At 41.2% G+C, this 21,828-nt stretch overlaps 1 protein-coding gene across 1 annotated transcript in view; it reads left to right on the forward strand.

Annotated features, from left to right (window-relative positions):
• The window catches only part of LOC126403077 (metabotropic glutamate receptor 7-like), a 163,401-nt gene that overhangs the window by 27,811 nt on the left and 113,762 nt on the right, over positions 1–21,828 (forward strand). The window contains exon 4 of the mRNA XM_050065504.1: positions 5,192–5,400. The gene's annotated coding sequence lies outside the window, so the exon portion shown is untranslated. The remainder of the gene's footprint in view (positions 1–5,191; positions 5,401–21,828) is intronic.

Consider the following 21,828-nt stretch of genomic DNA (forward strand, 5'->3'; position numbering starts at 1 on the left):
CAGTGCAGTCTGGCTGAAGTTGGCCCTCGCCTCTCTGTTTTGATTATTTCCTTATCTCTCTCTTACTGGCTGGTGGTGAGTAACAGTGACCCGCTGGATTGCTTCCTAGACCATATTTCTTAGTCTGACTCCTGCATTGCAATCCATTCCTAATGTCAGTGGATTTATTCTGAGGCTTAAAATCCCACAAAGCAGCAAAAGAACGACGCCCAATAAAGAAAAATGATAAAATCAACTGCCGTGTTGAACGTGGAGCTAACATGCTGCCATGAGAAGGCTAAATGTGAATGGTGTGAATGATCAAAGTGGAAAATGAAAATGCTCACATGGCACAACACTTAAAGCTTAAATCAAACTAATAGACTTAAGATAGATGTCTAATTTCATTCGATGCACAAAGCTGTTTAGACCTTGACTGTCTTTAGGATTCATTTGACATTAAGTCTGGATTTCAAACTAAAAACATGGCTGACCAAGCATCTGCGTCACACCGATCAGCTCATTGGAAATGTTTGCCTTCTGGAAGAATTCAACACTTACAAAATGCATTCGACTGGGAAAATTCAGCAAAGAGTGTCACCATACAAAAAACATACAGCAGCATAAAATCTTAACACAGTTCATTCCTGTAGCAGCGCTGAGCTGCTGTTGCTTCTTAATGCAGCAGGACTCGGTGCTTCTGTTACCTCTGCAGTCAGACTGATAGTTTCCTTGTCAAATGACTGACAGTGTTCTCACCACTGCATGTTTTCAACAGGTTACTGCGGTCTCTGAAAAGTCTTTCCCTCCTCATTACCCACCAAACCACAAATCATAAGCCATGTTGTCCTCTGTTTTGTCATTTGGTGCCACTGGTCAGCAGGTGTCACTAATTGTTACCATGGAAACACTGGTCAGCAGATGTCACTGATTGTTACCATGGAAACATGGTTAACCTGGGATATGGTGGCTTTTTTTAGGCTTAAAATTAATTTTTTGAGCAGTCTAACTTGCATCAGTCTAATCCAAGAGCAAAATGAAGCCTCACACTGCAGATCCGTCTCAAGTGTCTTTGTGAAACTGTCCACAGAACTTGCTAATTTACTTTGAAGAATCACTTAAGGTTGGAGTGTGTGACTTTTGTCTTCCCCCTCTGGCAGTGAGAGTAACGCTATAGATGCTTGGTTGTAACATATGCCTGCAAGTGAGCTTGTTGCATCTCCCCTGCCCCTAGTAAAGCTGTTTTTATTATAATTATTGTACTTTAATCCTTCCTCTGAACACTGAGTGTCTTTTTTATTTGAGACATCCACTCCAGAAACTAACTAGGACTCGCCATACTCCTGGCTTTTGCTTTGTCGCCATGGTCTCTCCCCACTTCCTTCCAATCTTTATTTCAAGCTGTCGACAAGCATAGTATCAGAACAAAACATCAAAATCATGCCAGCCCCCCAGGAACACCACTCAGCCTTGCTTCCAATATTTCCCAAAAATCCCCTGTGGCCCAAAAAGCATTTTATCTTTGGACCACCATTATAAAAGAGATGTCTGTAAAACTGTTAACAGAACACCTCAAACTGTAAACAAGGTCAATTATGACTCTTTCTGTCATGAATATTTGATCCATGGAGGTTTTATATTTGTAAAACTTTCTTTGAGCTGTGAAACGCTATTTAAATATCAGTGACATCATCACAATATAGAGTCTATGGGCCCAGCAGGAACTCACAGGTGGGGTCAGTGGGAGAAACACTACTGCACACATTCAGTTGGCCTCAAACCGCAGAATTAAACCCAGGTGAACAATTCTCATTGGACTGAATAGGCTCCGTCTTGGGGTCCAGTATCTAGATCCAGTAATACATCAATGAATCATGCACACAGATGAAGCATTGAGAAAACAAAACGAAAAGCAGTGCCAAACAGAACGAGACAACAAAAACAAATCTAACGTAAGATAAGTAAATTAATCTCAGGATCTGACAGCAACTCCGGTATACTGAGAAATACAGAGAGCCTTCCCTGGTGACGATAGGCTTAATCTGCATTGTGTTAACTTGTTTGGCGAGGGCTTGAATGTAACAAAGCTTCATTTATATAGATGCATGCTAAAGTCCCACACTTTAGTTTTAAACAACCAATCAGCTATCAGAATAGTTGCTGATTCATTTTTTGTTGTTTGACTAATTATTTCAGCTGTTCCATCAATCATAACAAAACAATAACAAAATTAAAAGGAACAGTTTCATTCCTTGATTATGATTGGTTGAGGTGTGGTCAAAGCTATTGTGAAATACTCCATATGGAGTGTGGAGCATCATACAGTGTTACTGGCTAATTAACCATTGTTGCAGAATGTCAGATGTTGTTATGAATTTAGATTTTCTGTGTGGACCATGCGTGGATTTGTGGTTGAAAGAGATGGGAAGGATAGAAGAGGGAGATAAAAAAGAAAGGAGACACGCTGACATTGTTGACAAGTAAATCATGGCCACTTGTGGCTTATTGTGTAAATTAAACTTAATAACTTGATTTGTTTTTTAACAAGCAGTTTATTTGGATACCTGTACAGTACACTGCATATACACACGCAGCACTATGATGCTTTCAAAGACAGTACAGGCATCTCTGAAACAGATTGTAAACACATACACACGACACTCTCTCCATTTGCCAAACAATCACTCTTTGCCTTGTTACTCTACCGCTGTGATTTTTCTCCACCCGGATTGTGTCCTGTCCAAGTAAACAGTGTCTTTGAAGTATTCCCCCAATGTTAATAGCCGTGGCACCTTTAATGATGAGGCAACAGACAAGGCCTGGGAGAAATATTAGCTCAGCAAGGTCACAGCAGACAAGGTCCCATCTGTCTCTGTGCAGCCTCGGTGGATCCCAGGCCCTTACATTACTGTGGCCCCGGGGCAGGGAAAATGGATCATCAATCTGATTTAGAGAGACTCTGGCCAATGCTGTCATTTCCAAGCTGAATAATACTAGTTTTTTCTCCCGTCACCTTTTGCAGGTAAATTCATAATGGCTAGTGATGTTAAACTGTCTCATGTATGGCGTCGCTGAGCCTAGACCTTCAGAGAGCTCCACATCACATTACATCACACCAGCATGCCACACCGCGGCACTCCGCAGCCACTATGGATGTCTAGGTTTAGTGCAACACTGCAGTCAGGGCAGTAAAAAGAAAAATAGAGCAGAAAAAGAAAGTAGTCGTGTCTGTTCATTTTTTATACACCGGTGAATATACTGCTGCTATGTATTTGCAAGTAATTCCCTGCCATGGTCATGAAGTTTAAGTCTGTCGGTAAACTCGATGGCCAATCACTTTGCTCCAACTTCAGGAATGAGACACCGTGTTAAACTGGATCAGCCTTGCCTGTAGCACAGGCACTTTTCCCTCTCAAATACACAAAAAAGAAACCACACACCTCGACACTCTCATGCCATGGAATCTGGTGTTGTGGCTGACACAGTGGAAATGTGGTGTAAACGGCAGGCTTCTATGGCCACACAGCACTGTTGATAATGAGTCTGTAATCCATTTGATAGCCTCTAAACAGGGTGAGATTCTTATGAGCCTCAGCCAGGAAAGGCAGCCAAACAGCTCCCTGAGGTAGAGATTACCATAAAGAAATAAGCATGAAGAGGAGCACCGGTCTAGTGCAGGCAGGTCACCGCTGCTCGAACCTTTCCCTGTTGGTGGATCTTTCTCAAAAGAGAAAAAGAAAATGAAAGGGCGGGAGAAATCCCACTCTTGCTGATTTCTGTCATCTCCTTTTCATGCTGGTTTTCCAGCCCCTCCAATCCCGGCTGTCGTCTTATCAGCCTTGCCCACCTATGAAGCCTCCTCTTAAGCAGCTCCTGCACGAGGAAAATGTCACGTTTGTCTGCCAGTGTAAATTTGCTTATCTTATTCTGAAAGGAGCCCGTGAGAGGGAAGAGGTTGTCTCCACAGAACGGGGGCCTTAAGGGATCTTTTGAAACCCAGTTCTTTTCTGCTCAGCATCCCTCTAATGTGACACAAATCCCTCCAACAGAGGAATGGCTCCTCCATTCTCGGGTTGCTTCAGGTATATTAGTTGTATTTTTTTTTTTTGCCCTGTGTGTTGCGTTCAAGCACAGCGGAGGAACAGCAGGGGAACCCCGGCTGTTAGCGCTGGCTGGGTGTTTATAAAGCTTGGCAGCTGCCCAAGAAGCAAGCGGGTGGCCAGGCCTAGCTCACTGTGCTCCCGTGGTCTTTGAACCTGATTCCTGCAAATCCACACATTGTTATTCACCTGGAACTTGCTGTTTGGTTGACTTCCAGACCCAAACAGCATTACAGCAGGTCTGTACCATTATAGAGACAAAGCACAATTAAGTCCAGCCCACACTGGAGGGGAAAACAATACAACCCTCTCCACTGACTTTGTATGGCATGAAGGTGCCTTGCTGTCACTTCCGGCTGTTAGCTAACAACAGAAAAATGTCTAAAAGCTGCTGGGTGTTGGGATGCTCCACCAACAGGGTAAAGAACCCAGAACTAAGTTTATTATGCTGTCGAGCCCCAAAAAAACTGAGCATTCAAGATGACAAAAGTGGATACAGGCAATGAGATGTGACAAATCAGCAGGCAGTTGGGAAAACTGGGATCCTGACAATCAGTATGCCTACTGTACGTGTGCAGCAAGCATTTTGCTAATTTTGTCAAACAGACAAACGCTAGAAGTTGAAGCTAAATAAGCTCTGCGAGGCGTGGGCTTGATCGTTATTAGGTTAAATAATGATCGGACCTGGTGATTTGATCAAATAACTGTAAATGTCAATTGATTTCACTTTTACTTAAGTTAATTTATTTGTCACATGTCATCACATAACATACAGTTCCAGAGAAATGTAACCCCATCGGTTCCTTCTTGTGCATCAAAAAGAACTGGAATGGTGAATATAAGACTGGGCAGTTGGCCACTGAGGCTAGAAGCTCTTCCTGATCCTCTCAGTGCTGGCCTGATGTAACCTGTACATTCCTCCTGACCTCAACAGGGAGAGCAGGCAGTTATCTGTGTGGTTAGGGTCTTTGATGATTTTCCTGGCCTTATTTTTGCAGCGCCTGGTGTAAACATCCTCTAGGCAGGTTAGAGCAGCGCCTATAGTACGTTCAGCTGAACGAACCACTTTCTGTATAGCCTTGTGGTCCTGATCAGTGCTGTTTCTGTTACAGGCTGTGATGTTCCCCAGTCAGGACGCTCTCAGTGGTGCAGGAGTAGAAATTCTGCAGTATTTGAGGGGATGCCCAGAATTTCCTCAAGTGTCTGAGGTGAAACAGCCTCTGCCTTGCCTTTCCCACCACTGAGTCAGTGTGCAGCGCCCAGGTCAGGCCCACAGCGATGTGACCATGTGATCATTCATCATTTCTCCAAGATAAGCAAGGTAAGGAGAAGGGACACTGGGATGGACCAACAATATTGAGTTTGCCAATAGAACTTTTCCTCTCCGGTAGACATAGGGTGCTTAATAATCATTTGACATGCTGAAATCTAATGTTTTTAGCTAGCTACGGGCATTTTGTTAGAGTTTCAGCCCTTGGTTGCATGTTGTGGTGGTGATTGTGTTACCCTCTGGTGGTTTTCAGAGTGTGACTTATTGCATTTTGTCTCTATGGGCTGCATGCACATGTCCACATCAGGGTCCATGTTGACCCTCACTGACATGGGCTGAATGCGATGTTCATGTCACGTGGACCCTTGCGGACATACAAACATACTGGGCAATTGATCACTATTATATCAATATAATTGTATGAGACTAAATATCGTCTTAGCTTTTGGATAATGTAATATTGTAGGTGTTGTGTTGTTTTTCCTTGGATTTTAAGGCTGCATTACAATAAAATGATGTAATTTTCTGAACTTACCAGACTGTTTTAGCTGTTCTATTATTTGCCTTTAACACTTTCTTTATACCCACATTCCGGATGATTATTTATCAAAAATCTCATGGTGTATATAATTTGTGAAAGCACAAAGAGTCACCCTACAATATCATTGCAGTATCGATATTGAGGTATTTAGTCAAAAATATTGTGATATTTAATTTTCTCTATATCGCCCAGCCCTAACTGAAAGTATAAAGTGAGATTCACTCCACAAGAAGACAACTTTTGAAGTAATTCAACAGCTCTTTTATTGATGATGGCCTTGTTCACTGCACACTTCATGCACACCATCAACAGTAACTAGACTTTGTGTTTATTCCACAATACAAACCACACTATGTAAGCTCTCATACAGGCAATTCTATGTGCCACTTGAATGTAATGCAGCCAGTATGTAAATATAAGCATATTAAAAAACTCCCTCTCTAAAAAATGCACTTATTCCCAGTACTCAGTTTAAACCTTGAGACTTTCTTTTGCAAGCAAAACATATTTAACATAATTACAACAAAACAACAACACAACATTGCATTTGTTATTAGGCATCTGGTATTGAGTACCTTTTCTGTGTGACTCAAAGACAATCAAGTTGTCCTTCACTAAGTGCCTTTAGTAATTGGAGAGCTGATGCCTCCTTTTTTGTAAGGCAGTCTGCAAGTTGTTCTTTTGTGTTGTACCACAGGACTCGCTCTACCTTTTGGGTTTGAATGAGTTCTTTGAGCTGCTTACTTCCAGACGAAGTCTTTTCTCAGTGGCTGACTTTGTGGACTTGAAGGCATCAACCGTGGAATGATTGTCCGTGGCACAGGCTATTGGTGTAGCATGTTCAGCATCACCAGTTGTCAGCTCAGAGGAGAATGTAGCACAACAACAGAAAGGTAGCATTGTGCTCTGTATACTTCTCTTCACTCCTCTTGACTACCAAGAAAGAGGGGAAAACTTGCCATTTTCTCCCATTAAAACAATCAGGTGTCCTCCCTGAGTACCTCCATCTGAAAGATTTCCAATGAGCCATTGCTGAATAAAGTCGCCATCGGAGCTCGGACTCTGCCCAAATATTTAAAGTTCAAAATAACCTTCTTGGACTTAAGTTTGCACAATATTTGTTTGCTTCATGAATAGTCTTCACAGTTGCATTTTTTATGCTTAATGCCCAGTTGCTAGCATCAAACATGACATCCAGTCTGCTCTGTCTTGTAACCCAGAGAATTTGGCCTGAGTTGATTTTTTTCTTCCGCACAGACAGGTGAGTCGAGTTTCACAGCACGCAAAGAATCCATATGTATGGGCTGTATATGCTGAATGTAGTTTTTCTTGCTGTATTTACACTTTTCTGGAAAGAGTCAAAAAGTCTATTCCCACCTAACTAAGTTGTCATGCTCCTCACGTTCCACTTGGGATACAGTTCTGAGATGGATTATCACTGTTTTGTAGAAACTTGAGTCCCCCCCCTTATTATGAAGTCACCTAGAAGGCAGGCAAGTACTGCAGTTACATTGCACACCAATAGAAAACAGCTGGATCAACTTGGGACATTTTTCCTCCTGCTCTCAGCATCATTTCCTTTACTCTGTTGTACCAGTATAGTGAAGCATCTGCCAGACCATACACACTTTTTGAGCTTCCAATATTGTTCCTTCACTGTCAGCCTCATGCGGAGGCTTGATGTAAATGTCACATGATAGCTCATTTTCCTGTAGAAATAAGGATTTCACAGCCATAGAATGAAATGTCCACTGTCTTTGACAAATCACTGCCACAAGTGGCCGAAGAAACTCTGAAGCACATGTGGGTGAGACCTTCTGCAGCTCTGGCACTTGTAATTCCTCAAAACCTTGAGCTACAAACCACACTTTTGCCACTTTCTGGCACTAATCCAGTGAGTGTCTCTTTGAGTGTGTACACCCATCTGGTAGAAATGCACTTTTGTCCCTCATCCCTAACTTCCTCAAACACATCATCAGCCAGCTCTTTATCTCTTGCTTTGCTTCAAATGATATTTTTTTTGTATCAAATGCACCCTCACATACATATGTGCCATTAGCATCAGTAACAGTAGTTTCTATCTGTAGATTATGTACATTTGACATGTCAGTTGACTCTGTGGTGCCTGCAGCCCAGTGTGAAGCAGATTGTGGCAGTTTTTGTTTTTATCTGTAGCTTTGCCTGCCTGGCCTACGACTAAAGCCGTGTGTAAAATAGCTCTGTCTCTATCTCTGTATTTTACAATTTGTCCTGTTTTTAGACTCATCAGTTCCCTGCTTTGTACCACTATGGGCTAGTGTGCTGGCTTGGCTTGACTTGGCTTGACTCGGTGCATCAGCCCAGCGTGGCAGGGATTTGCATCTCCATGCAACAGGGCAACCAGCTTGAAGGTGTGTCTTTAACTGATGACACGCTTGTCTGGAGTCAATAACGTTCACATTCTTTTTAGAGCTTTTTACCAATGCACTGTGCAACAGGGGTGCAACCAAACATCAATCTGGATAGATGTGTTGCTTCAATGATCAACAAGCCAATATTATCAATACAAAGTCAAAACATCAATAAATACTGTCATCTTAAAGATACTCCTTTACTTTGAAATTCCCATGACACCTCTGTGTCACCATTTCCATCCAAGCACACCTCTTTCCTAGACATTCAAACGGTGCTATCGGCAGACAATTGACAAAAGACAATGAGGATGTTTACTGATATCATCTCATATTGATCGCGCGCCTCTGAAATCAAACCACAATCATATTGTTGTTGTCGTGTTGTTGTTGAAAGAATCAATATAATGTTGTATCCTGATAAAACTTGTGATTCATACCCCAACTGCAGTGGTTGTTGGAAGCCAGCTTCCTATCATCATGGATTTTCAGGCTGTTGTTAAAATTTTGCTGTGCATCTGTCGTTTATTGTTTGCAAAATGGAGATGGGATAATAATTATAACCATGACATGTCGCTGAATCGTCCCAGAGTGATGATGAAGTCCATCCGACGTTACCACAGCCCGCCTGGAGGCAGTCAGGCTGGCATTGGCCCAACTCTAGAGATGGTTAATCTCGGCCACAATTCTACAAAACCTGGTGCATTTGAATTGGTAATGGGGGCACAAATCAATGCAGCATTGTTTAACTCGGCATGGCCTAACCTGCTGCAGTAAAACCCTTTTTGTGTCTCTGTATTGTCATTTCTTTGTTGCTCTGCTTCATTCTGCATCCTAGTGGTCACTCCTGTGTGCTCCATTTGCCTCAACACCTGCTGTGTCTCAGTTGCAGTTTCTTCCGTGCCCTCTGTGTTATTGTCAGCAATCTCCTGTCCTTTCTCAATGTCTGTGTCATTTTCTGTATCATCATTTGTGACATCTCGATCCTCCTTTTCCGTGTTCACTTTTCTCTGTCTGACATAATGTTCCCTAATGCAGGTCCCTGTCCTGTCTGACACACACCACTGCACCATTCTGACCGATGACAACTCCTAGTCCTTTCCGCTTCGGACAACCCACTCGCTTGTAGTACACTTTGTCACCCATTTCATATTTCTCATCTGTGTGATGTAGTTGTTTCCGCAGCGCTCTCTGTATTCTTTCTGTACATATTGCTTCTGTAAATGCCTTCCACGATGCATGTAAAGCAGAGATGTGTTTTGCCACCCATACACTTTTTGTTGTGCCCTCTAAAGCTGGGGGTTTATCGGTTAGCACAGAGGGCAGGTTGGGATTCTGTCCAAACACTGACTGATGTGGGCTGCAGCCATAGACATTTTGCATGGTGTTCTTTGCAGTAAGAGCCCAATCAAGTGCAGTGTTCCAGTCACAACCGTTACTTGGCTTCACTCTCATTATGATCGCAGTAAGTGTTTGGTTGTGTGGTTCCAGAAGTCCATTGCTCCATGGGCTGTATGCCGCTGGTGTCTTTATTTTTGTGTTACAGTTTTCTGTCGTATCACTAAACAGTTTCTGGGGTGTGGTGTTCATTTTGGCAGCTATTTTGGTCTTAGTCTTTAGACCAATATGCTTATTAGTTTTAGTAGGGTTGCCCCCTAATAGTGGACCAAACATTAGTTGACCCGAAAGGTCATTAGCCGACAGTATTTTAGCGGATGCTTAGTCGCAGAAAAAAGACATAAAAAAAACAAACAAGCGTGAAACTCTATTAGGAGCTGTGCTTTGTCAAAATAAATCAAAACCTATATAACTGGACCATGTGGGAATTTAATTTGAAAGGACAGACACAGGAAGTGACCACACTCAGCAGTCAGACAGGAGTCACGTTAATTTACAGGGTTATTACACAGGATAGTTAATAACATGTCGGGCAGGAAATCCAAAGTGTGGGATCATTTTGAGAAGGTGAAGGACGAACCCAAGGTGATATGTAAACTCATCTTTATTGGTCGACTACAAACATGACGTATCATCTGAAACATGTCAGTAGCTACATGCCCATTAGCCACTTAGCACAATCATTACTGCTTTGCCGACAGCGTCATTAACAGGCGGCTCGCTCAGTGTGTGATGTGCACTTGTAGATAAGATATAGGCCTATATTAATGAAGGTTCATTAGTACGGTTTTGTATTTCTCTGTAATGTAGCACAGTGTTAACAATGTTACTGATATTATTCTTCCTCACACTTTCAACTCAAACCATTTAATACCAACCAATTTTATGATTACATATTGTAAACATGCAGGCGACTAGTCGACTAATGGCCCTAAATGACGACTATTCTTAGACGGGGGCCTTAGTTTAAGTAACATTTAAGTCATTTTTATTCTTCAGAGTTTTTCTCTAGTCTTCTCTTAGTCAATTACAACAGAAAATGTCATTATATTTTAGTCAAAATGTTTTTCTCTTTAAACTAATTCTGTTAGGCTCATACATGTAATGGAAATTTGAAGCAAGGTGGCAGGTTGTGTTGAAATTTCATTTAGACACATTTTTTTCTTCAGCTACACACAGTGTCTGCACATTTACAGACTTGCATTTTTCTAGCAGAGTTTTTGACAGGTTTAAAGGATGATTTAAGAGCAGACACTTACTGATCGTTATTTTAAAAAGCTGAAAATTTCAGACTTGGAGACCACAAATTTGAGACACAGCAAGACAGCTACACAGGTTCTGTAAACTCTAAATCAATCTCACTGTTGAGAAGCAGAAAAATATTTTTTTATTTTAGTCTGAATTCTTTCTGAATCTGCAGCAAAAGTCTGGAGGTTTAAAGTCAAGTCCACTCATAGAGTCACAGGTGATTAAAGCTGGACCTTTAGCTCTGTCAGAGAAAACTCCATTGAGTTCTGTTGGGACTGTTTACTTACAGCACAGCTACATTCCCAGATAACCGAGCCTCCTACCTGCCTGTCAAACAGCAATCAAACCATAAACCTTCTCTAGACTGTCCGGTTCTGAGTGGAGTCCTGTGGGGATCAATAGTCCCGCGGCTGCTCGCTCTGCTGCGGTTCAGCAGCTAACAAGCGGAGCCAGCTGTTAACAACTACCGCTGCAACCAACACACTCCACAAATCCATTCAACAGTTCCACCATCCACAGTCAGACACACACGGCTGCTTATTTACTGTCGAATTACAGCTCACAACTCGCGATAACAGCTGACGCTGTTCCAGTGTGAGTGTTTTGCAGGCAAACAAAACATCCTGGCGCTGACTGTTTATTGGAGTTTACCAACCCATCAGCGCTTTGATCTCAAACAGCTCACATGGCATTAGAAGCACAGCCATTCTTGGCTTCCTAGTTTAAAACATTTTTCTAATACTTTCCATAAAATAATGTACCATTCTGCTCTTCTCTCCTTTCTTTTTGAATGTCTGATAGTCCACCACTAACATTTTAGTCCTGTCTTGTCTCATCAACAAAAACAAAACATACATTTTGTCATATTTTTTATTATCAGAGATCTATTTTTAGCTTGGCAAAGTTTTGTCTTCATCGTGGAAAAGAGGTCATAGTTTTCTTTGGGTTGAACCATGTATTCTGATCAAGACATGGACGCAGTGCTTTACTATTTCTGAAGATATCTTTGTGTTCAGACTGCCGCCTGCACTAAAGATACCACACACCTCCTTCTTGTTCATGCAGATCTAAAGCCAGTAGTCGGCCCACGAGCAGACTTTGGTGTAGTCTCTCTGTATCTTTTGACATATTTCACATTCATTTACAATTCTCTGTAGGATGAGGTTACATTCCGTATCCTTGTTACCTGAGCTATTTGGAGGCCTCTGCACTCTGTCAGCAGAAACATGACCAAATTGTATATGAAGCTTCATCAGGACTTGGTGTTTTTCTGCTGAATTCATTTTTTTTTCTGAGAGTGTCAGTGTTTCATTTTCACACTGGCTTTTTTCATCCTGATAATCTTTTTCCTCTAGAGTGACATCCTCAGTAGTTGCTAAGACCCGGTCATAACTTTAAACGTTCTCGCTTTCATTGTCCATAATGTTCACACAGTATTGACCAGAGCTTGTAAAGTCAAGTTTTACAGGTTTGTTAAACTGATTTGTCATTTTCCATATCCAATAATGTCCCTGCTCTTTCCACGGAGGGTTTGCTCAAAAGCAGTGGAACGTTAGCCAGGACAGCTATAGTTTTCATATGACACATAGTCTGTCCAGTTTTTGCATCAATTTTTCAGCTGTCTGGTGGAGTAGACAACTTTGTTATCTCCAAACTTAAAGAGTCCACAACTGAGTGTTTGTGTTTGCTTCAAATCCTTCATCTCATTCTGGTTTAGTTCAGTGATGTATCTATCCAGCCATTCCTTTCCACACACAGTGCGTGTGTATGTGATGTCTATTATTGCTGAGCCAAAACACTCTGTCATAAAGATTTCTGTTCCAGTGGGTGACTCTTTTATATCCAGAGTGATGTTGCACTCCTCTACATCATTTGTTTTACTTTCTTCAGTCAGTTTCACTTGCTCACCTCTGTGTGAATAGTCCGTAGCCCAGTGGAATGTGCTTTGACAAATAGCACATTTTTATCTGGGATTGTACCTGCCCAGCAGGTTCGAGCCTGGCAGTGGTGACTTTGGTTGCTCATTTAGGGCCTCCCTGTCACCTGTGCTCCGTTATATAATCAGTTTTCTGGTTAATTCCCATGTTGAAGACATTAACGCTTTTCCTCCAAAAATTCTTCAATGCTGACTTCAAGTCAACTTCAAGTCACTTCAACTGTTAATATATTAATGTATTATATAATATCCAAGCATACAATATTTATCAGTTTAAAAGCTAATTGTGGGGCTCCATCTTATACTTGCACATCCAAGAGCACCATTGTTCAAAATCAAATGTGTAGTCCTCGATGGATACTTTACTGTCTCTCACTATGCAGTCAAAGCTTGGGAAAGCCTCATAGGTTTGGTCTTTTTCTTCCTGGAGAAACAAATCATCAAGTTTTGTAAGTATAGTGTTCATGCCAGTGTCCTTTTTCATATCATCTGCCAGTATTTCTATCAGTGTTTCTCCTGATCTTCCTGACAGCACCAAAGCCACAGCAAGTGCCTGCTTAGGTTTCATTAGTTCCTCTAGTCCAAATAGAGTTTTGATTCTCTGCCCGGACCCGACTGGGCATAACCCGCTGAGCCCAAGCCGGGTTGCATTTTCTCAAAATTCCCTCGGCCTTAAAGTGAGTCAGGATCACTCCAATTTCCTGGTGTTTTGATTGTTGTTTTAAATGCAGACCTTATAGTCTATGTAATGGCATGAATAATGTATGGGCTGTGTTGCCATCAACCCATCCTGACTCCCGCCTCTCATTTATGAAGAGAAATCTTATACAATCTGTGTCTAATATAAAAGGCATACAACAGTTTGCGATGCCAGGGGTCAGCACGCCTAGATCCCCACCCCGGCCTGCTGCCCCGCACACACTGCACCTGACCCTGATGCCTGTCCCTGTGGGTGGTGGGCTCACAGGGCAGTGGCTTCATGTTGTTTTTTCCAGCTGAGCCCGACCGGGCCCCGTGACCCAAGGCCTGGTCACTAGACGCTCGCCGGCAAATTCCCCCGGTCTGGTTCCAGGGGGGCCCTGGTGTCCCCATACTGTGCGAGGTTCTCGTAGTCCGATTGCAGCACAACATCAGTGTCTTCTTGAAAAGACATCCGGAGGGAGCTCGGAGTAGCGCTGCTGTTCCTTCATGTCGAAAGGGGCTTATTGAGGTGGTCCAGGCATCTGATTAGGATGCTTCCTGGGAGCCTTCTGTTAGAGGTTTTCCGGACGCATCCCACTGGTAGGAGGCCCCAGGGCAGACTGAGAAAATGCTGGAGGGATTTTATGTCTCATCTGGCCTGGGAATGCCTCGGGGTACCCCAGGAGGAGCTGGAAAGCGTTGATGGTGAGAAGGACGTCTGGAGTACCTTGCTCAGCCTGCTGTCTCCAGATGAGCAGATGAGGGAGGATGGATGGATGGATGGATGGATGGATGGATGGATGGATGGATGGCTTATAACAGTTTGTGGGCTGTGCTGAAATTCTGTAGGAGAAGACACTTGTCAGAGATTGTGTTTAAATGTCTTTTACTGCACCAAAAAGACTTGAGTTGACTTTTGCTTTTAAAAAAAATTTTCATATTAACCAAAATGTATATTTTCTTGTAGTTAAACTTGTGGTTTTTAATTGGGTGCAGGTCCAATTTTAGCTTAATGTCCAAATTGTGACTATATTCTTCCATCTTTCATATGGCTTCCCTTCATCAAAGGTTGACGGGACTCTGTAGTTACTAACCGTCCCTTGCTTTCAGTTTTACTCGACAAGAGGGCAACTTAAGGATTAATTATGTTGATCCTTTATTGAAGACCACCATGTTCACTACATATGTCATGCACAAAAACAGCAGGCACACTTTCTGTTTATTCCATAGTAATAGCCCTCACTTCCTTCCTAGTATGTAAACTCTTATACAGGCAGTTATATTTAGCCACTTGAATACAATGCAACCAGTATATAAGCATATTAACATGCTCTGCACTTCCCCAACATTTAGCTCAGCCTAGCTCGGCTTTTTATTCACTGCATCACGTCACACTTTCACACTGAGTCCAAACATCCCTGTAGAATTCCCTCCCTCTGCACGCTGTGTGATAGTTTGCTTTGTTCTCTCTGGCAAGGTGAATATCGTCAAGGGATCATTTAATAAGAGAAGGATTGCTTGAAAAGGACAAGAAAGGGCCTCAGGTGGAGAACCTCCCCCTGATGAGGATTAGTTTTTATCCTGCATATGCAAATGACATTGATTAAGCCATAGACAGTACTTCCCCTGCTTCAGTGTGGCATTCCTCTCCTGCAGGTAATCTCTAGAGAAAGTACTGCAATACAGCCTTGGGAGACAATGCTAATAGCCCAAGATGAACTGCCGTCATCACGATCATCATTTGTGGCTCACAGACAGAGGGGTGGTGGCAAATTACATAGACATGTCATTGAACAACTGGTGTTTGTTTTTCCTGATCTGCATGCTGATTAGCATGATAAGTAACATACTTCTCTGTTCTAAAATGCACTAGATGCTTCTTGCAGTCCATGACTATACAGCCTTATCATCTTCTCATGCTGGGACTTTTAATGTCTTAATCCCTCAGCATATTGCAGGAGATTATCTTTCTAAAATTAACTAGCCCCTTGAGACTGCAGAGATAGCAGTTGCTTTTTTGCCACTTGGCGAGTTTTCAACAAACAGAGTGGCTTATTGCATACAGGAAAGCGTGCTCACATTAGCTTTTTAAAAGCTGTAAGATTATAGGACTATTATGCTGTTTCCACTGCTGCTAGCTGCATTCAAATAGAGGAAATGTTTGTGTGCAGGTTGGAGGATTCTTAAGAATATTTTGATGTTGCAAAAGCTGTTTGGCAGCATATGTGCTCTGCATGTTGTCGCTGTGCTGGGAAATAAAGATGGAGGAATTCTAAAGGGCTGCCAATCCCACTTCAAACCCGGTGTGTCTGGCATTCATGAGAGGTAGTCAATCTAAATAACTCGGAGGTAAACTTTAACCGAAATTTTTTGTGGGGAAAAAAATGCACGGCATCTTCTTTGAAACAAAATATAGATTAATCATACTTATGGCTGCGAGTAAACAAGATTTAATTAAAGTGCATTGATTCCAATTCTAGTTCTTATATTGCCAGAAAGCACCAACTAATCCTCCATATAGCCGGGATCCAAGAAAAAGACACGTGACTGGACTTAGCGGGGGTTTTTTTAATCTCTTTACCTTTTGCTATATACGTAGATCCATACTTTTCCAGGGAATAACTCATTAATACTGCACATAGTCATGAGTCTGTCACTCTATAGGTCACCACATGTCTGCAGCTTAATGTCCACTTTTAGAAAGAAAAAACAAGTCTGGAGATGTAAATGGGAATTAATTTTAATTTAATTAATTTAATTTAATTTTTAATTTTTTTTAAATTTAATTTTATATACTTTATTAATCTGCCTGAGGGGAAATTCAATTAAACTGGTCATAAGTTGATTTTGCATTATGAAGCCCTTTTTTCAGAATTTTAAGCAACATTTTACAATAACAGCCTCAAAATTATTTTGAAGGTAAACTGACTTGTAATCGGGTGAATAGGCCTCTGTCATTCCCACTCTGCAGCCCAAATGTCTGTTCCTGTGCTATATAACTTTGGTGAGCAGGTAGGATCTCTTGTGGGGAAGCTTTACCCTTTACGGCATTAGCTAGCTCAACTGTTTGGTGCTGATTTTTGTTTTGTTTTTTCAATGCTTCATCTGAATGTGTGTGGTTTTGGTGTTTTCTTTTGATACTATGTACGCTGTCAGTTTGAAATGTAAAAATTTTAAAAAGAAGCTAGCTCGGTGTTCTCAGTAGAGACATCATGGCAGAGGTGAAGTTGTCGGAGTAAACAGGTAAGAGAAAAATAAAGAGTGACAGAGTAAGAGGCCAGACAGGAGTAAACTAACAAACAAACACATGCAGGGTTGCAAACTGTTCATACTATCCTGACGTAAGCTGCAGCAATCTGTCTCAAGGCTAACGAGAAAACAGCGACAATCTGTTAGCATAGCGTACATCAAGATTGCAACATAGGCTGTAACCTTAGCGCTTTCATCTCCATCTCACAGTGTTAGTTTTTCTGGATGCCAAAACTTTGTCATTAGTTTTTTTTATTCTTTTAATGTTAGTTTTCATCTCCGATGTCACAACAAATGAATAAATAAATAAATACATAAATATATAAATCTGTGCAGAGTGATGTTTGTGTAAATTCCTGTCATACTACTCTACCCTGTCAGTCAACATAGTTCTTTGGCTTCTGACGTCATATTCACAGGTACCAAATCCTTCAGCTTGTCAACAAATGCACAAGTACAACTGTTCATGTGATTCTGTGAGACAGGGATGACACCAGTAAGGTTACAACCATTGTGATCTTTTATAAGTGACATTGTCAGCGATGTACACTCTGCTGTCGGATAGTCGTTCATCTCCCATTAGCCATGAAACAGATAACTACAGCTTATGTAAAGATAGTATAAAATGTTTGCAACTCTGCATTAGTTTGTTTTTTAGTTTACTTTTATCCAGCCTCTTGCTCAGTCCTTCTCTCTTTGTCTCTTTTCTTATTTGCTTTATGACAGTGGTGTACACTCCAACGCTGTAGGGGTGCCAGATTGCATTAACACCAGTTATCGCGTAATGTTGTGGTCAAATAGGTTATTGTAGGAGGAGGGCTCCACAGTAATGGTTGCTAGGTTGCCACTGGCAACCATTTTGAGAAATTGGCAACCAATTCTCGGCCTTTTTTTTTATTGCCATCAGTGACAACCATGACATAAATTTAAAAAACATAAATATAAAAGATATATAAAAAAAATGGTGACAGCAAACAAAAAAAAAACTTGCACCCCAAAATAAATACATTTTTAATATTTGTTGCATTAGTGATATGTACATTAAATATTGCTGCTACAGTCAGAACTAGAACCAGACAACGCTGGCATCTGTTTTTACAATGGTGAAGCCAATTAAAGTGCACTTAACATTTAGATTCTGTAAAGTATCAGACAGAAATGAAAACATTATTTATGTAACATTTTCATTATTAAGCTGATGTATATGGTAATCACTCGGAATATAAGGTAACTAAAAGTGACAACCATATTTTCTCTTTTAGCAACCAAAGCTGATGCCTGTTTGCCAGCATGGCAGGCACTTTTAAAGGTTGTGTTGAGCCCTGAGGGGTCTTGCCAGTTCATTTAAAAGAGAGCTAAAATGCCAAAACAAGTAGGATGTGCAGCAGGCAAAAATATGTTTTACAACCTGGTAACCTAGAAGGTGGTCTTACTTATTATTCTGAGCCTATTGGCCGTATGAAATAGATCTTATTTAAAAGTATAATTTTTTTACTTGTCCCAAGTCTTTTAGAGGTATTGGGTCATTTTTCATGTCACCTAGCTCTTGTTTCTTTTAAATTCGAACACACCTCTCTGCTAAATTATGTCTTTTATTCTGCTGCTGTATTAATGGGAAACTAAATGCACAGAATTAATTCATTGTCATCAACTTCTCATTCTCATTCAGGAGCCGGAGGAGTCTTTCACAGCATACACTGGATATAAAGACAGCAAAACAACCCGGACAGGGTGCTAGTCTATCACGGAGCACTCACAGATTCACATAATAAGTCACACTTAGTTACACCTATGGGTAATTTAGAGTCATTAATCCTCCTGATTTGCATGTATTTAGGCTGTGGGAGGAAAGCCTCATAACATGCACCGCGCAAATGTATGATTAAAACTGATGGATCAGTTATCAACAGCAACAGGTGACAATCTCAGGTATGGGAAGGATCAGGTCATGGATAGACGTTTGTAAAAGAACCTTTAGAGATTAAGAGCTAATTATGTGGAGTTTTAGATTTATCTAACCAAAATGATCCTTCTAGTCTATTATTAGCCTGCAAAATTTCCTTTTACCTTTCCTTGCCTCTGTGATTTTGAAACCCTACAGTGGAGTATCATTCAGTAAATTTATTCAGGTTAAATCCAACATATTTATACTTCTACTGCACCAAAAATCTTTTATTGTACTTTTGACTTCAGTGCATTTATTTGACAGTTTAATAGTTACTTCACAGATTTTAGATATAAAACATACCATGAGTTTATAAAATATGATGTATTTGCCACTGTATAGATTAAACTAGCCAACCGAATATAAAATAGTAAGATTAGCTCCAGCCGGACCAAATACAACAGTGAAATGTTCTGTAATGCAGCAGTAATAATCATCCAATCATATAATAGATTATAACATACCACCCAGTCATCACCAAACCAGAAATTCAAACTTTGATACAAGACTAGTATAATAAAAAGATACTCAGTACCTTTCGATACCTTGGCAAAAACCAAGCAAAAGTCTGCGACACACAAGATATGATAATCTGCACACATTGCTGGTTCAGAAAAAGTCACTGAACACATGCCTCTAGCCACATGGTGGGTTCGTCGCTGGAGAGGATGCGGAAACAGTCACAGGTTGAGGACTAGTTAATTTTCCTCCCCGTTGTTTCACCTGTGCAACCTTTGGTTCAGATTTGATCTAAATCTGAAATCTAGCTGCCATACTTACAATACTATCAAATGAAAATTAACAGACATCGTTTTGTTTCGAATAGGTGATCCTAAGTGCTATATCATATGCAGCTGTACTTGCTTGAGTTTCTTCTTTTAGCTTCTTCAGTTCCAGAACTGAAGGAGCCTCTTGGATGAGAGGTAAAATGTCCTCAAGAAACTCAAGCAAGTTTAGTTGCCTACAGTAAAACATTTAGGATTACCATGACCTGGATGACTGAGAGTCTTCACCAACATTTCGAACATGCGGTATCGAAAAAGTTTCCAAGAATCAATAGTTTTGACAATTTCACCACTCACAGAGGCTGTTTTCCAGCATTATGACTACTGTTACTTTTGATACTTCCCTTAATTTTGTGTGAAAACACTTAAGGGCTTTTAGTAAGTGTAAGTGTCCTTTACTTACTGTAAGTGACATTTTCAATGTGGGACTTTTATTTCCAATTTAATATATGGCAGAATTGTTACATTTACTTGAAGGAGACATATTATGCTTCTCTGTATTTTCTGTCATCTATATCTATATATTGTTACGATGTCAGATGATCATATTACTTGTGGCCATAGTTTCAGATAATGGAGTAAACATGTGTAAAAGAAATCCCTGTTAGCTAAACCCCCCCCCAAAAAACTCGGGTTTCAGACTCATCTGAATACTCTGCATACTTTGTTTCTGATGTTTTTTCCTACTTTTGCAGGTACATAGACTTCTTTATTAGTCATCTGTCCGAGGCAAGCCACGGCAAGTGTTTACATTACATACACTGCTACATGTAGCTACATACTAATGTCAGAAAAATATGAAATCTCCACTGCTGATGTTGTTGATTTAACTGTTAATAATTTTTCATGGCAGAAAATGCTGTTATGCTCTGTTAAGACTCATACTTTATGCATTGAACTTCCATGGACCGCTTGGGTCACGTGGATGAGTGAGTGCAACTGAGGATCGGCATCGGCCTCCAGCAGTAAGCGGGAAGGCTGCGAGGTGAGCTTAACATCCTGTTGCCAGCATCAGGTTAAACTGAAACTAAGTAAAGACTGCTGGGTCTGAAGTTAATGTCAGTCGGGTATCCAAGTTAAAATAACATGTTGAGGTGGCTGCGGCTGGCTTGACCACAGTGTTGTGGACTGAACTGGAGATTGGAGCATGCGCAGTCGGCGTACTTGGTATTCCTACAGTCCACGCTGTCACATGCAATGGCTGCACGGCATCCTAATGGACATGGAGGGATGATCACATTTACGGTGTGCAGACCAAAGCAGACCTTTGTGGACATGCGGACGCATGATTTGACCCTTACAGTCATTCCCCTGACTACAGTGACGGTGCAGAGATACTAACATGCTGATCAAGTGCAAATGCTGACCAATAAGTGCAGACTGGGCTTTAAACAGGGGAGGTTAAAGAGACAGGTGTGAAAACGGAGCGTCTCAGACAGAGGGTGAGCAGAGATGCTCCAGCACAGGCAGTATGAGGAAAATTAGCATTAAAGCATTTAAACATATTTTAGCAGATACCCAAGTAATGTACTTGAAAATGAGCATAAGGATGAAAATTAGCTGAAGGATCTGTACTTCCCTCTCCACTATTAAAATGCTCTGGCTGTACAACAAACCCAGTTGCCTCACAGAAAATATAATGTCTATGTGAATATACGTTTCTGTAGAATTTTAAAATAACTTCAAGGTCCCTTATTAATTTTCTTGCAACTTTAGTCTCTGGTGTATTATCTGCAGGACTGACACCCTCCACCTCATTTACTGCAAACCAGAAAACCTTATCTGACTCGACGGCGGGTCTGTTGTTAATGCTCGTCTGGAGTGGCCACTTTAAAGACAAGGACAGGAGTAAGAAACTGAAGCCTACATAAAACGACATGAATGGGACGTCCATTCGAAGAGTAATGAGGGCTTGTATGGCTTTTTACCTGTATCAATGCCTGTGTGTGCTTTTATAGAATTATGCTCATTATTCACTATTTGGTGCTGAACTGTGTTCCGCTCCAACTCACTCCCTGGTAATATAAGCTATTTTATAGAGTGCATCTATTATCTGTAATCTGATAAAGATTTAGCAGCAGTGTATGGTTGCTCTGCTCCAGCCTCCTTTGTGTGCAGTAAAGCTGAGTCTCAGACAAGTGAGTCATGTTGGAAGTGACAGCAGATATTTATCACTGCCACTGTTTATGGCACAGCCTGCATGAACACTTTTTTCTTTTTTTCCCCTGTCAATCTGAAGGCCTAAGCAGGAGAGTTAAGCACTAATAAGACAGCTTCAGTGTTCATCTCGCGCACTCCCCTCCTCT

This window comes from Epinephelus moara, chromosome 16, assembly GCF_006386435.1.
Source record: "Epinephelus moara isolate mb chromosome 16, YSFRI_EMoa_1.0, whole genome shotgun sequence".
Classification (NCBI taxonomy): domain Eukaryota; kingdom Metazoa; phylum Chordata; class Actinopteri; order Perciformes; family Serranidae; genus Epinephelus; species Epinephelus moara.